This window comes from Thunnus maccoyii, chromosome 18, assembly GCF_910596095.1.
Source record: "Thunnus maccoyii chromosome 18, fThuMac1.1, whole genome shotgun sequence".
NCBI classification, from domain to species: Eukaryota; Metazoa; Chordata; class Actinopteri; order Scombriformes; family Scombridae; genus Thunnus; species Thunnus maccoyii.
In genome coordinates, this window is record NC_056550.1 from 13,892,638 (window position 1) to 13,906,893 (window position 14,256).

At 40.2% G+C, this 14,256-nt stretch overlaps 2 long non-coding RNA genes across 3 annotated transcripts in view; one reads left to right on the plus strand and one right to left on the minus strand.

The window, feature by feature from the left end:
• Window positions 1-728: 728 nt before the first annotated feature.
• On the minus strand, window positions 729-2,945 carry LOC121884188. Its single transcript, XR_006092311.1, has 3 exons — window positions 2,621-2,945; window positions 2,419-2,538; window positions 729-967 (listed from the first exon to the last, which is right to left on the minus strand). It is a non-coding gene; the product is annotated as an uncharacterized LOC121884188 (long non-coding RNA).
• Window positions 2,946-3,117: 172 nt separating this feature from the next.
• The window catches only part of LOC121884187, a 43,562-nt gene continuing 32,423 nt past the window's right edge, over window positions 3,118-14,256 (plus strand). The window contains exon 1 of one of the 2 annotated variants that reach the window (XR_006092310.1): window positions 3,118-3,486. This is a non-coding gene — a long non-coding RNA (uncharacterized LOC121884187). The remainder of the gene's footprint in view (window positions 3,487-14,256) is intronic. The other variant, XR_006092309.1, reaches the window with a different exon arrangement.

Consider the following 14,256-nt stretch of genomic DNA (forward strand, 5'->3'; position numbering starts at 1 on the left):
GACAGGAGGAAAACCAACCCATGGCGTCATGTTATTTTACACTAGTTGGCTACTTATCTCTACTTTCTTATGTTCAAGTTATGTTCTTATGTTCAGATGCAGGGCAGTGCAGAGACCTTTAGAGGGGCTGGTGCTTAAAGTTAAAAAGGGGCACAGGAATAAGATTTTAAAACATACACCAACACAATTTATAGCATAACCTATTGAATTATAGCAACCCATATTCAAACAGAATGTAACATGGAATCTTACAACAAACCGCATCATACTATATCATCATCCCTTATCCGATAAAATCAGAGTGGGGTACAATTTCATATGCCAATAAAACAATTTGCTTTCAAAAACAAAAACCCCTGAGTGGTGAAAAGGCTGCTTCTTTGAAGACATTTAGCATATACATAATGTCTCTAAACAAAGATTTTAGCCCTGGAGTGTTTCAGATGTGTCATTTAAACAACAATATTAAACAAAGCCAACTTCAAATTTATATTATTGTTCTACTGTGACAACAGATTTATGTTCTTATCAAAAACAGACAACATATCATATGATTTACATGTGTTTCCTTTGTATTTGCTGAGTACATAGAAATAAAGCACCACAAAGCTTATAATCTGATAGAGGTACAGATCAGTGCTAAACACTAGAAAGACTGAACACTAAAAACATTCACAGATCTAAAAGTGTAGGTTCACATCAAAAAGTGTTAATGCATGCATCACAACCTGGCTCAAGGCTGGACAAAGGAGGGGAGACCACACATGAGTTATAAATAAAGATAGATTTAATGTACATAACTTAAAAATAAATGAAACCAAACACAACCACAAACAACATGGTGAAAGCCAGAGGGAAGAGGGCAAATGACTGACTGCCTCCAGCTTATATGGAAGCTGGACAGTCCAGGTGACCTGAATCCTCCTGACGACCAAACTCCGCCCAACAGGCTCCTGCAGGTAGAGGTCTGTTCAGAGAGGGTCATCACACATATAACAAATACATGACTTACACACTTTTATCTAAATGCACGACATACAAACACTGTTGTTATTCTAGTTATTTTTTACTATTTAAAAAGCCTTAATTCTAGTTCATTTAAGCTTATTACTCAATATACGACTCAGCTTAAAAACAAACAAAAATGAAGAAATTCTTACAAGCAAGCAGCCAGACCTCCTGCATACTCATTCACAAATCACACAACATCAACAGGTGACTGAACAACCACTCAAGTAAAAAGTGAATGAATTCCACAGACAGCTCACTTCAACAGCTTCATTGTCCAGGCAAACTACCTATAGTACATTTATGATCTCTTTGCCGCATTCTTGTTATGGAGATAAATTCACAGCCACAGAGAGACATTTAACCATCAGAGAAGAAATGTGCGACCAAAGAGACAGAGAGAGAGAAGGTGTATCTGACTCATGTTATGTGATATCTTCTTTCTTTCATGGAGATGAAGTGTCCATGTCATAACATCCATTTGTTAACAGAACTTTGTTGCTGCTGGTTAACTAGTCTGATATCTTTAGCAACAATGACAAACAGGCCACTCACCAGAGGCGTCCTGCTGCTGCCATTCCCCCCAGTCCAGATCCATTATCGCTGTTAGCTTAACAACAGTCCTCAACAGTCCTTCAGGACTGCTACAACAAACTAACTATTGTGTTGGATAATGCAAGTAGCTATTTACTACTCGATAACAAAGGGAAATGTAGCTGCTAGATCTAAAAAAAGGAAATTTGGACTCTGTTGAAAAGGCCCAAACAAAATGTAATTTTTTAGTAATGCGTTTAAAAGTAGTTCCCAATTTGCATGTTATAATCTCTTAATATGCTACTGTATGAATTGATCTATCACTTTACCACATACAGTGGTAGAGAGTTGAAGATAAAATTTGGAAACTGTCATTGGACCAACACAATGTCAATATTGTATTCTGCTCGTTGATTGGTTAAGGAGGATGTCCTCCCTTAAAGCGCCTTAAAGTACATTAAATTGATATTCATCCTCCTCTACTTTCCACCACCACTTCACAGACTGACCTTTCCCTTCTTGCCTGCCCTGCAAGTGTCTCTGTTCAAGCATTTTAATCAGAATTTCAATAATTGATTTTTTCCAAAGAAGAGATAAAAAATTATTTTATAAATGATGCTGAGATTTGACAATGGTTTATTTCAACCAATTACTCTTTTTTTTCTGCCTCTATGGACAAGCCTCCTCTGGTAGATGGTAAACCTCGGCAGCGCTGTATCTCTTCCTGAACCTTCTCTGCAGAGCTGACAGTGTCCTATGATCTTACTTCAATTGCCATGTTCTCCTCTGCAAATAGCTCCTTAAGGGCAGAGATCTTTGGCTGCTTCTGCGAACAAAAAAGAAAAGGAAAAAAGAAAAAGAAAAATAGGACACTACCAGGGTATCAGTGTTGCTACTGCAGCTGTACTGTCTTCATCATGAGTCGTCATCATGGTCACTGGCTGTCTCTTCAAGATCCTGTTCAATCTGCCGGTCCTTGGTCATTTCATCTTTATTCTGTATTCAATAGATTATGAAGGTCATATACATTGATCTACAATGGAAGAGGAGAAAAAAAATTACCAATAACAATAAACACCTGTTGTGAGGTCCTATTCATGAGCTTCTCCTCTAGTCTGGTCCGCACTCTATCTGCCACTTTCGTCTTGAACCTTGGGTCCAAGGCTGTGCCCTCCAAGAACTGCCTGATGCTCTCATTGTGCAAGACAAAGACATAGTATAGTAGTCAGGTCTCTGGGTATACCTAATGAAAACAACTAGGCAGTGCTGCTGCTCCGCCTACGCAGAGTACGCAGAGCGCGTGGGCCCTCAAATACCAGGCAGGGGCCCCCAAAATTAACGCTCAGTAGGGGCCCGCTGGGGATGTAGTGCTCGATCCCGCGGGTGCAGCAGGAATAGGAGAATTTAACTCTCTCAGCTTCTTCTATTCATTCTCTATGGTGGTTCTCATCACTATGGGTGTAATACCCCCTCCCACCACAATGTGGGTTGCAATAGTAGAATGGCGCTGTCCGTATTTCTGCTCGTTAACTCTGCGGGAGGTGAAGACCGCAGAAGCAGCGATTCAAAGTTAATGACTAATTTCGCTGAAAACTTTATCCAAAATATGAGATATTCGCGCCTTTTTATATTTATGGTGAATGAAACTTGCCAGACAAAGTTTCAGCCTTCTGAGGCTCATTAAGAGCTATTTGCGATCGTGTGTGGATGAGGCCAAACTATCCAACCTCACTTTGCTGGGTGTTGAGCGGGACATAAACACTAATGACTAAGTGGTTGGCAGGTTTGCCACCTTGAAGGAGAGGAGGATGAAGTTTTAAAAGGGGCCGTGAAATGTACAAAGTTTGTTAAACTGTTCGGATTATTTTGTTCCATGGAGGATGGAGAAATACACAAATGGACTAACGTTACACTAAACTACAGTCTAAGCAGGGACAACAACTGGTGAGTGAAACATCCATAGTCTTTATTAACTTAAAAGTTGGTTATGAAGAAATGAGTCATAATGTTAGATTAATGTGTTGTTTAACTCCATGTTTACCGCATCTCAGCACCTGTATGTGTCACTGCCTGTGGTGTTGTAGACCGTCCACTTTGTCTTTGAATAGGCCTTGTAGTGTTGTGATGGCAACTACTTTGTCCTTTACACTGAATTCATCCAGAAAATCTCCTGTCTTGTCTGCTATAATGTTCCCTGTCTGGGATGTGTACACCGTCCTTGTATGCAGGATTTTCTCCTTCATGGTATCCCCTTCACATAATGGACTGAAACTGTTAAGTAGAGGTCCCACACCACACTCGTCCACCCATCAGCACTCACAGCCACATCCCTCACTCTCTTGACATTTTCCTTCTCTACTGCAGGTATGAGTGTATTTGAGCATGTCTCTTCTGGGGGCCTGAGACTTGGGGTTTAGGGCTCTTATCATCTCCCTATAATTGACAGAATACAAAATATCAACAATAGCATGGTTATATTAATACTGCTTATTATAGAAGTCAAACAAATTATCTATGCCAAAAGATTACCTCTGGTATATTTGCCAATTACCTTTAAGTTACAACAACACCCTTTACAACGTACTTACCTTACCACTGTAGAAAAAGGTAGCAAACCTTTAACAATAAAGTTGGAGCCCTGTGGCACTCATCTTTCTTTTCCTTGGAAATTTTTCCTTTTTCTGCCAGTGTGAACAGATTGACACTCAATGGCATTGTGCTCACACCAGGGTGGACAGGGGCAGAAGCTAATGTGAAGAGCTTAGCTGTTTAGCCAGCTGACCCAATAGATAAGCACATTTCTGCTCTTAAATTTATTCCATGGACCTTCAAGTGTTCCATTAAATTTGGAGCCACACTTTTGCATTTTTTACACCGTCGCGAGGCACACTGTGGTCATACACACACACCTGAGCCCTGTCTCTGAGAGTAATGTAGTGTTTTTCCTGCATGCCTCTGCGACATGTAACGTTAGCTTATCACCAGCAGCATTATTACTTGTTGGTATAAACATGCTGCATACTTATTGGTTCACTGACAATGATGAGATTAACTCCTTAGGTATTGGCACCGAATGACAGGGCATTTTTTAACACTTGGTAGTATCGAAGCAATTCGGTCGGGCCCCTGGTGTCATGGGGCCAGCTGAGGTAGACGTCTGGAGATCAATATGATGACTTTTTACTTAAATGTACAGCAGGTGGCACCAATGAAATGGAAACTAAGTTATGAATTTCTATACCTATTTATCACCTTTAATGTTTGTACTTAAACTAAGGAAGGTATTTCAAACAAGAAATTGACACAAAATTGAAATGTGGGCCTGGGGATTTAGCCTTGCCAGTGGCAGAAAAGAACGTCAACAACCAGAATTTTAGCAAGTTTTCTCCAAAGATGTATTCTCATGACAAACTGAGACATCTGGCTCCATAAAAATATCATCTAAGCAAGTGAGCCCCAAATTGTATGAGAACCGATGTTGACTTGGCAGATAAAAACACCTCTGTTGTACTCCTAGAATCCCTATATTTTTCCTTTTTGTTGATTTTGACAGAAAACCATGAATTCTATACAACCACCCCTTCATAGCTGGAAAGCCTGATACACCGCATGAGCATTCAATCTGGACAGAATTCAAGACTCGACCTACTGTTATTCAAGGGAAAATGTCCTTTATGATAGCACTATGCTTAAAAGGTACAGTGTTGTTATTACTAATGGGTCTATTCAAAGAACACTCCTACATTGACATTCACACCAGTGCTGTAGTAGCAAGAGGTTAAAACCATGATTTTTACCAAAGGGCTGTACTGAAAGCATCATGCTACATTGTAACTGTACACAATCATAACTGTAGTGAAAGAGTTTGATTAATTTGACATGCAAGTGCTGTTGATGAATGGTGTTTGCAGAGTAAATCAGCTCCATGTACAGTGTAAAGGATAAAAACCTTAAGTAAATTCTAATATGCATAATAAATGATACTAAACAGAAAATATTCAAGAAACTTTCCATTTAATTTAAAAGTAAGCTGCCAACATCATTTGCACAAAGACAGAAAAATTTAAAAAAACAGACACAACTGAAGGCACACTGGAGAGAAAGTAACTGTTTCTCTTGCACAATGCATTTATAAAATGTATCATTGACATGACACATGATGACTAAGTACTCCTGACTTTGCTACATTTAATATATTTTCTGTGTGTAGACATTTTAGTCTTTAAAAACAAACAACTGTTGCATAATGTATGCTCGTAACAGATCTTCGGTGGTTCTGGTTCCACATTGCCTCATTGACATTGCATGTATGTTCAAAAAGAACCTTTTAACTGATACTATGTCAATATAGTAACTAATAATCTAATACGACAGAACAAAAGCTAGTTTTACTGACAAAAAAGTACAAAAATACTTGTAAAATGCAGTGGTATTGTTAAACCCAACCCACTGATGCAGATGTCTACTGCTTTGAAATACCATATGACAACCCACTAAAGCATAGGTTAAAATACAGTTAGCAGCAGTATGTCTCTATGTCTCTTCAGTGAAGTTTGACCTTCAACTGTGTTCTCTACTGAGCGCAGTCGTCTTCGAAAATGAAATCTGGCTTTTTTTTTTTTCTTTTTTTTTGATGAAAGGGAAATTAGATTTCCCAGAATGCTCTGCCTGGTGGGCAAGGCGGATAAACCAACTAAGCTGAAGACTTGGTAAACATTTCACTTTTCATCATGAAAACCTCTCAAAATGTGCTTAAGAGGCGTCTGAAGATTCTCAGTGCTCCAGGTCAGGAGATCTGCAAGTAGCAACTCGAAGGCAACTGGGCCTGCTTTTTTGTTGACGATTCATCCAAGAGAAGAGGTGAAACATCCTCAAAACCTAACAGCAAGTCCAATTGCCTTTGACCTACTACTTGTGGATAAGGGGTGCAATCTTACATATATCTCAATCCTTAAGTCTCTGCACACTGAGTGAACAGTGATTTGGCAGCCGTTCTGTGTCAACAAAGCCCAACATATTCATGCACAGCTGTTCAACAGCAATTCTGCATGATTTCTGTTCGGCGATTCCTAGTAAATACCACATACTGTTAACCAACACAACACTGTCAACATGAGAGATCCCTCATTATGCAATCTCAGTACTGTCAGATTCTGTTACTGTTGACTGAAAAGAAATACAGTCCTGTACAGACTTATTTCAGAATGGTTGTGGCTCAATGAAACTACTTGGGCTTGATTAATACATACGTTGATGGCAGTAGACAGAGAAAGAAAGGAAAATTCAGAGGGTTTGATTATAATAAAGGTCGTCTTTAAATCTAGCAGCATGTCGCCGTCATTACTAAAGTATGCTTGGATGTAGCACTGATGAGCCAGAACACTTTGTCTCCCCTCCAAGACACATAAAAGCTGAAGTGGATTAATCATTCATGCTAAAGGTCCAACAGCCTCAAGTACCCAGCAGCAATGACAAGGTCTTATGTGCATGCATGAAAACCTTGGGACCTCTACTGTTTGTTTGAAAGTCTCCCATCACTAACCCTCTTCTTTATACTGAGCTGAAATATTGATTAGCATTCAAGTCTGCATTCCCATCTCAATCATGCCACTAACCAGTGGAGTACTTCTCAAAGCCCTAATCAAATTCCATTCCTTCTACAAGACTCTGTAAATTATTGTCCATATGGGATCAATTTAATCTTTCTATTGTATAGAGTGTCTTCCATTAAATGATAAACTTAATATATTTGCAAATATAGGAAATTGCAAAGATTTTGGAGATTCTTTGGCCTAAACTACAAAGCATCATTTTTCTGTCTCAGCACAAGGACACTAGTTAAAGGAGAGCAGATTTGTTGACAGTCTTGTTATTAACCCAGCGCTCATAGTCTGCTGAGAGGGACTAAGAAAGAGAAACAGGAGAAGGTCGTTTTGATCACTGGGAGTTGAGTAGCTGTGCCTGCTTCTTTCCCTTCAGTGGTGAACAAACATCTTTTTAGCATGCATGGTGTTTGCTTGGCCTCTTTGCATGTATGTTTTTGCATGCATTGTCGAGGTGTTTTGTTTCAGGCATCAGAGGTGTAGTGGTCCATCTCATATGCTACTCGTTTTGCTGAAACAACACTGACCCCTCTGTATTGATAAACTGCAAAGACATATTGACCAATTTACTGGCGACTGGACACCCTCCCCACCGTGGAAAGTTTTGTATGTTGTGTGGGTTATGAAAAGATCCCAAGTGGTCGTAAGAAAAAGGGGGTTGCTGAAAGATTCATAGAACCCTCGTTCAACAGGCGTTTCCATGGCAACACAACAGTCTCTGGCTAAAAGAACCGAAGGCCTCAATGCAGACGCAGTTCCACCGCCTCAAAGACCCTTTGATTTCTATGTACACAGAGAAACACAGACACGCACGCAAACACACACAGCTCTTTTTTTTGTGTGTGTGTGTGTGTATGTTTTAATATTGTGACATGAAATTTCCCTGCTCATTTTTGTGCCCCTCTTGGAAATCAGTTTAATCTCATTCTTGCTTTGCAATAAACACTTGACTTGATTTCTAACAACTCAAAGACAAACATTGTTTTCCTCATTTGAATTCAGCGACGAGTTTAAACAGATTTCCACGCTGTTACACAACTGATTAGATGCAATTACTTGGATACGGGATATTTGGATGAACGTGGGCAAAGTTTTAAATGATCATCTGCAAATTTGTCCTCCCTCATACTCATACAAGAAAAATTCAAACACATGCTCCTCCATAATACGGGTGCTTTGTTAAAATGCAAGTCTCATTTCGGACATATTTGACCTGAGGGACATGTGTCATTCATTATTCCTTAAAAAGATAGATCCCTTTTCATTTTTCTACAAATTGCCCCTTGCTATCCATAGACTCTGGCAATTAACCGTCCACCCACAGTGTAAGGTTCCCTTATTTCATAAATAAAGCATTCTTCTAAGTGAAACAATTTAGTGCACAAGCAGACAAGGAAGAGGTATTATTCTTGCAGCATCTCATAGACCCCAGCTAAGATTTGGGTGAGGTCTCACCGCATCTCCTCTTAACAATCAGTCTAACAGAGACAAGGGGGGCACAAGGGGAGCAATATCTGCTTACAGAGCATGCATGCTGAATAATAAAATGCTAAATATGTCAAAGCCCCTGTGAGACTATAGCAATGAAATAGGCTACTTAATGAAGAAATAAGATGCTCTACATCATTCAAGTTTCATTCATGTTTTGGCGGATTCAGCAATTGAATTTACAACCTTAACATAATGCACTTTTCCTCAAAAAAACAAACAAAAAAATAAAACAACAAAAACACACAGATTCAGTCCAATATGGCTACTTTTGCAGACATACAGTACTAATAAGGCTGCCCTGAAGAAACAGTCACATATACTTGTAGGATTTGTGATGCTAAAGACTATATGATGAAGTGAGAGGTCTGACCTAATTTGTCCATACATTCAGTTTTAATCCTTGTACTCAAACTTCCACAAGACTCTGGCAGTGCTATGTAAAATCTGTACATAGGAAGGCCATCAAGCAGTGCAAACAATACAGAATGAAGTGCAGAGGTTAGTAATGACTAGGTTTTAGCTCTTTAACACTGCTCCATCTTAATGTTGCACAAGCTAGGTGCATTCTTGCACTGTGTGATAGGTTACTTAAAACAAAAAGCTGCCTTGGACAAATGTTTTTTTCTTTTTTTCTTTTTACTCTTCCCTCACTTTGTTGAATTTTGTCTGAAGGCCTTTCAGCCCCAGCAGGCCTTGAAGCTAAGCTCACTACATAAATCACACACACACACACACACACACACACACACACACACACACACACACACACACACACCTGGGCCCAACAGCTCTACTTTCTCATCTGAACGACACAACCATCCTGATTCTCACTGGAGAGATTAAGAGATTACAGAACTCTCTTGCTGTGTGTGTGTGTGTGTGTGTGTGTGTGTGTGTTGTGTATGTGTGTGTGTCTGTTCGTTCCTTTGCCTGTGTGTAATGGTGGTGCGTGGGTGGGGGAACACGTGGTGGACCTGTCTGTAAGTAGGATCTTGAATTTCAGTTTTCAGTTTATGCATGTTGTCACACATGTGGGTGTGTTTGTGTCTGCATGTTTGTGGAGTAGCAACTACCTACATTGTGTTTGCAATGTTCAAAATATGTTTGGTCCTCTCTGCATGCATTTCAGTACATCAGTACACAGATCCTAAATATTGTCTGCATGATTGTTTGTGTGTTTAATGACTCTTTAGAAAGCTATTTTCTGGACCCTGAAAAGAAACCAAATTATTATCTGTTTCCTACTGTGCTGTTTTTCATAATGCATGTTCCAAAGAGGCCAGCTGTAAAGCCATTTAATGCTGCTTTAGGTTTTAATTGACCATCTCATATTGACAAAGAACCATGGAATGAAGACTGAAAGCATTTCTCATCTCAAATGTATGTTTCTGTTTCTGATTTATTCCAGCCTTTCCCACTGAACAAATCACATCTTTGATGACGTGTGAGCATCAGTGTGTCTGGTATTTAGAAATTTTGCATTAGTGGCGTCTGGGGATGACAATGACGTCAAAACAGAAGGACATGCCATTGTCCCAATACAAACAAAAAACTTCAGCTGTAAGAGAAAATATCACAGAAGATAAAGGACGCAAGAAATGACAAATCTCTTTGTATCAGATGAGTTATTTGATACATGTGTCTGTGCCTACAGCCAGCACTTTTCTTTCAAATATCTAGGAGTTAAAAAAATGAATGTGAAAAACTGGATCACCTAACTGGATATAGTCTGTAGCAGAGAGAAGTTTAAGCTTGCAGTGACCCCTGCTGTTATTTACCAAGTATTACAGTTGTGTTTCTTTATGTATTGGCTTGTAGGCAACAAGCAGCATACGGCAGGTCTATACTTTAGAAGATATTAATGTCACTTTGACATATAAATGTGCACGTGTTTAAAGGTATGGCCAGAATCTAAATAATTGTCGCTCAAGTAAAGATTTCCTGGTTATGATTTAATCATTATTTAACAACTTCATGACTTCTACTTGCTATGCTGGAAGACCCCATGATGCTTGTTATACTGTAGATAAAATCTGCCAGTTAATCGTGTATACTTATGTATGTCACTTATGTATCTATATTGAAAATCATTTGAGAGTTAACATTAACAAGGTCCGATCATATGGTATTGAATTGAATTAGAAAGATAGAGTCATAAAGAATGAAAGAAATGTACCATTATGTCCTAAGAATAATGAGATCTGAGTAAAATTTAGCCATAACTCAAATGATCTTAGCTCAATTAATAAGCACAGTTAAGAGAGTCTTAGTTATGTTGTATACTTGCCTGAAAAAGAAAGTGACCATGTTGTTTTTTATTTGTGTTGACAGAATTGTATTTTATATGGAATATTGTTTGGACCTAATGATTTTATTTGATCATGTAAATTTATTCTATGTTTGTATTGTGATATTTAGCATTGGCTGACATTAGCTTATCAGGGATTCATTCAAGGACTTGCATTACATCCAAAAGGATTACCAAGATCCTTGAAGTCAGATGAGTATCTCTCTGTTTGACACAGAAGCAGAAACTGCTCTTAATGGGGATGTCCATTTTGGACATATATTGTGTGTAGATAAAGCATGAAAGAGAACTGATATCGACTGACTGAATGTCAAGTTTTCATATATTGAATAGTCTTAAAAAAATGAAATTAATAAATAAGATTAAATAAATGAATAAGCCGAGCTACTGGGGATGCACAAGCCAGTGCATTCTTAGCTGTTCCCAAGCCCAGATAAATGGGGAGAGTTGTGTCAGGAAGGGCATCCGGCGTAAAACCTATACCAAATCAAATATGCGGATCATAAATCAGACTTCCATATTGAATTGGTCAAGGCCTAGGATACCAACAGTCACCACCGCTACTATTGACCAGCAGGGTGCCGGTGGAAACTATGCTACTGCTGGGAGAAGGAGAGGGGGAAAGGCATGTCTGGAGGCAGCGGGAGAGGAGGAAAGGTAGGAGTGTGGAGATGAGAGTTGGAGCTCTGGATGTCGGCACTTTGACTGATAAAGAGAGAGAGAGTTGGCTGATATGATGGAGAGAAGGAAGGTAGATATACTGTGTGTGCAAGAGTCCAGGTGGAAGGGGTTGAAGGCCAGGAGCATCAGAGGTGGGTTCAAACTGTTCTATCATGGTGTGGATGGGAGGAGAAATGGGGTAGGGGTAATCCTGAAGCCAGAGTATGTCAAGAGTGTGTTGGAGGTGAAGAGAGCGTCAGACAGGGTGATGAGTATGAAGCTGGAAATTGAAGGTGTGATGATGAATGTTTCAGCACATATGCCCCACAATGGGGTGTGAGATAGAAGAGAAAGAAGAATTGAGCTGGATAAATTGGTGAAAAGTATACCCAAAGAGTGGTGATTGGAGCAGACTTAAATGGGTATGTTGGTGAAGGGAACAGAAGTGATGAAGAGGAGATGGGCAGGTATGGTGTCAAGAAGAGGAATATGGAAGGACAGATGGTGGTGGATTTTGTGAAAAGGATGGAAACGGCTGTGGTGAATATGTATTTCAAGAAGAGGGAGGAGCACAGGGTGACGTATAAGAGTGGAGGAAGGCGCAAACAGTTGGACTATGTCTTATGCAGAAGGTACAATCTGAAACAGACTGCAGACTGCAAGGTGGTGGCAGGGGAGAACGTAGTTTGGCAGCATCGGATGGTAGTCTGTAGGATGACTTTGAAGACCAAAAAGAAGAAGAGAGTGAAGGTAAAGCCAAGGATCATATGGTGGAAGTTGAAGAAGGAAGACTGTTGTGTGGAACTCAGGGAGGAGTTAAGATGGGCGCTAGGTGGTAGTGAAGAGTTGCCAGATGGCTGGGTAACTACTGCAGTGATGGAGACAGCTAGGAAGGTACTTAGTGTGTCATCTGGCTAGAGGAAGGCAGACAAGACTTGGTGGTGGAATGAGGAAGTACAGTTAAGTGTGCAGAGGAGGAGGTTGGCAAAGAAGTGGAATATCCAGAAAGATGAAGAAAGTAGAGGAGTACAAGATGTGGCAGACGGTGAAGAGAGAGGTGGTGAAGGCCAAATCACATACCTGCAGAGGCATGGAGATGTCTGAGGAGATAGCAGTGGAGTTCTTAACTAGATTGTTTAACACAATCTTGAAAAGTGAGAGGATGCCTGAGGACTGGAGAAGAAGTGTACTGGTACCGATTTGTAAGAGTAAGGGTGATGTGCAGAGCTGTAGTAACTACAAAGGTATAAAATTGATCAGCCACAGCATGAAGTTATGGGAAAGAATAGTGGAAGCTAGGTTAAGAGGAGAGGTGATGATTAGTGAGCAGCAATATGCAATATTTACTTTGAGAATGTTAATGGAGAAGTATAGAGAAGGTCAGAAGCAGTTGCATTGTGTCTGTGTGGATCTAGAGAAATCATGTGACAAGGTGCCGAGAGAGGAGGTGTGGTATTGTATGAGGATGTCGGGAGTGGCAGAGAAGTATGTAAGAGTGGTGAAGGCTGTATATGAGGACAGTGTGACAGTGGTGAGGTGTGTGGTTGGAGTGACAGATGGGTTCAAAGTGGAGGTGGGATTACATCAAGGATTGGCTCTGAGTCTTTTCTTGTTTGCAATGGTGATAGACAGGTTGACAGACGAGATAAGGCAGGAGTCCTCATGGACTATGATGTTTTTGGATGACACTGTGATCTGTAGTGAGAGTAGGGAGCAGTTTGAGGAGAGCCTGGTAAGGTGGAGGTATTCACTGGAGAGATGAGGAATGAAAGTCATTAGGAGCAAGGGGAATACATGTACGTGAATGGGAGGGCGGACACTGGAATGGTGAGGATGCAAGGAGTAGAGGTGGCAAAGGTAGATGAGTTTAAATAATTGGAGTCAACTGTTCAAAGTAATGGGGAGTGTGGAGGAGAGGTGAAGAAGAGAGTGCAGGTAGGGTGGAGTGGGTGACGAAAAGGAGGTGGAGGTGGCAGAGTTGAAGATGCAAAGATTTCGTTGAGAGTGACGAAGATGGACAGGATTAGGAATGAGTATATTAGAGGGACTGCTCAGGTTGGACGGTTTGGAGGCAAAGTAATAGAGGCCAGACTGAGATGGTTTGGACAGGTGCAGAGGAGAGATGCTGGTTATATTGGAAGAAGGATGCTGAAGATGGAGCTGCCAGGCATGAGGAAAACAAGCAGGCCAAAGAGGAGGTTAATGGATAGGGTGAGGGAAGAAATTCACGTGGTTGGCACAGCAGAGGAAGATGCAGAAGAGAGGAAAAGATGGAAATGGATGACCCATTGTGGCGACCCCTAACAGGACCAGCCAAAAGAAGAAGATGCAGTCTTAAAAAAAATGTACATTCACTACTGCTAGTTTAAAGCACCTGCTATTCCAAAATGTTTGACAGTATTAAATAACTTTTTCAAGCATGCCAGCTAAAATGGTATTGCTGTATGTAATCCACCATTTGTCTGATTATTAATTTAGTAAGACACATTCTCACACAATCACACACACACACACACACACACACACACATACACACACTATTACTCGGTTACCTTCTTTCAGCACCTAATGAGAAAAGACTTTCTTAACTCCTTAATTTGCTCTGTGCTAATAGAATGCAGTGGGAAATGAGCTTCTAACAGCTTCTCGCTG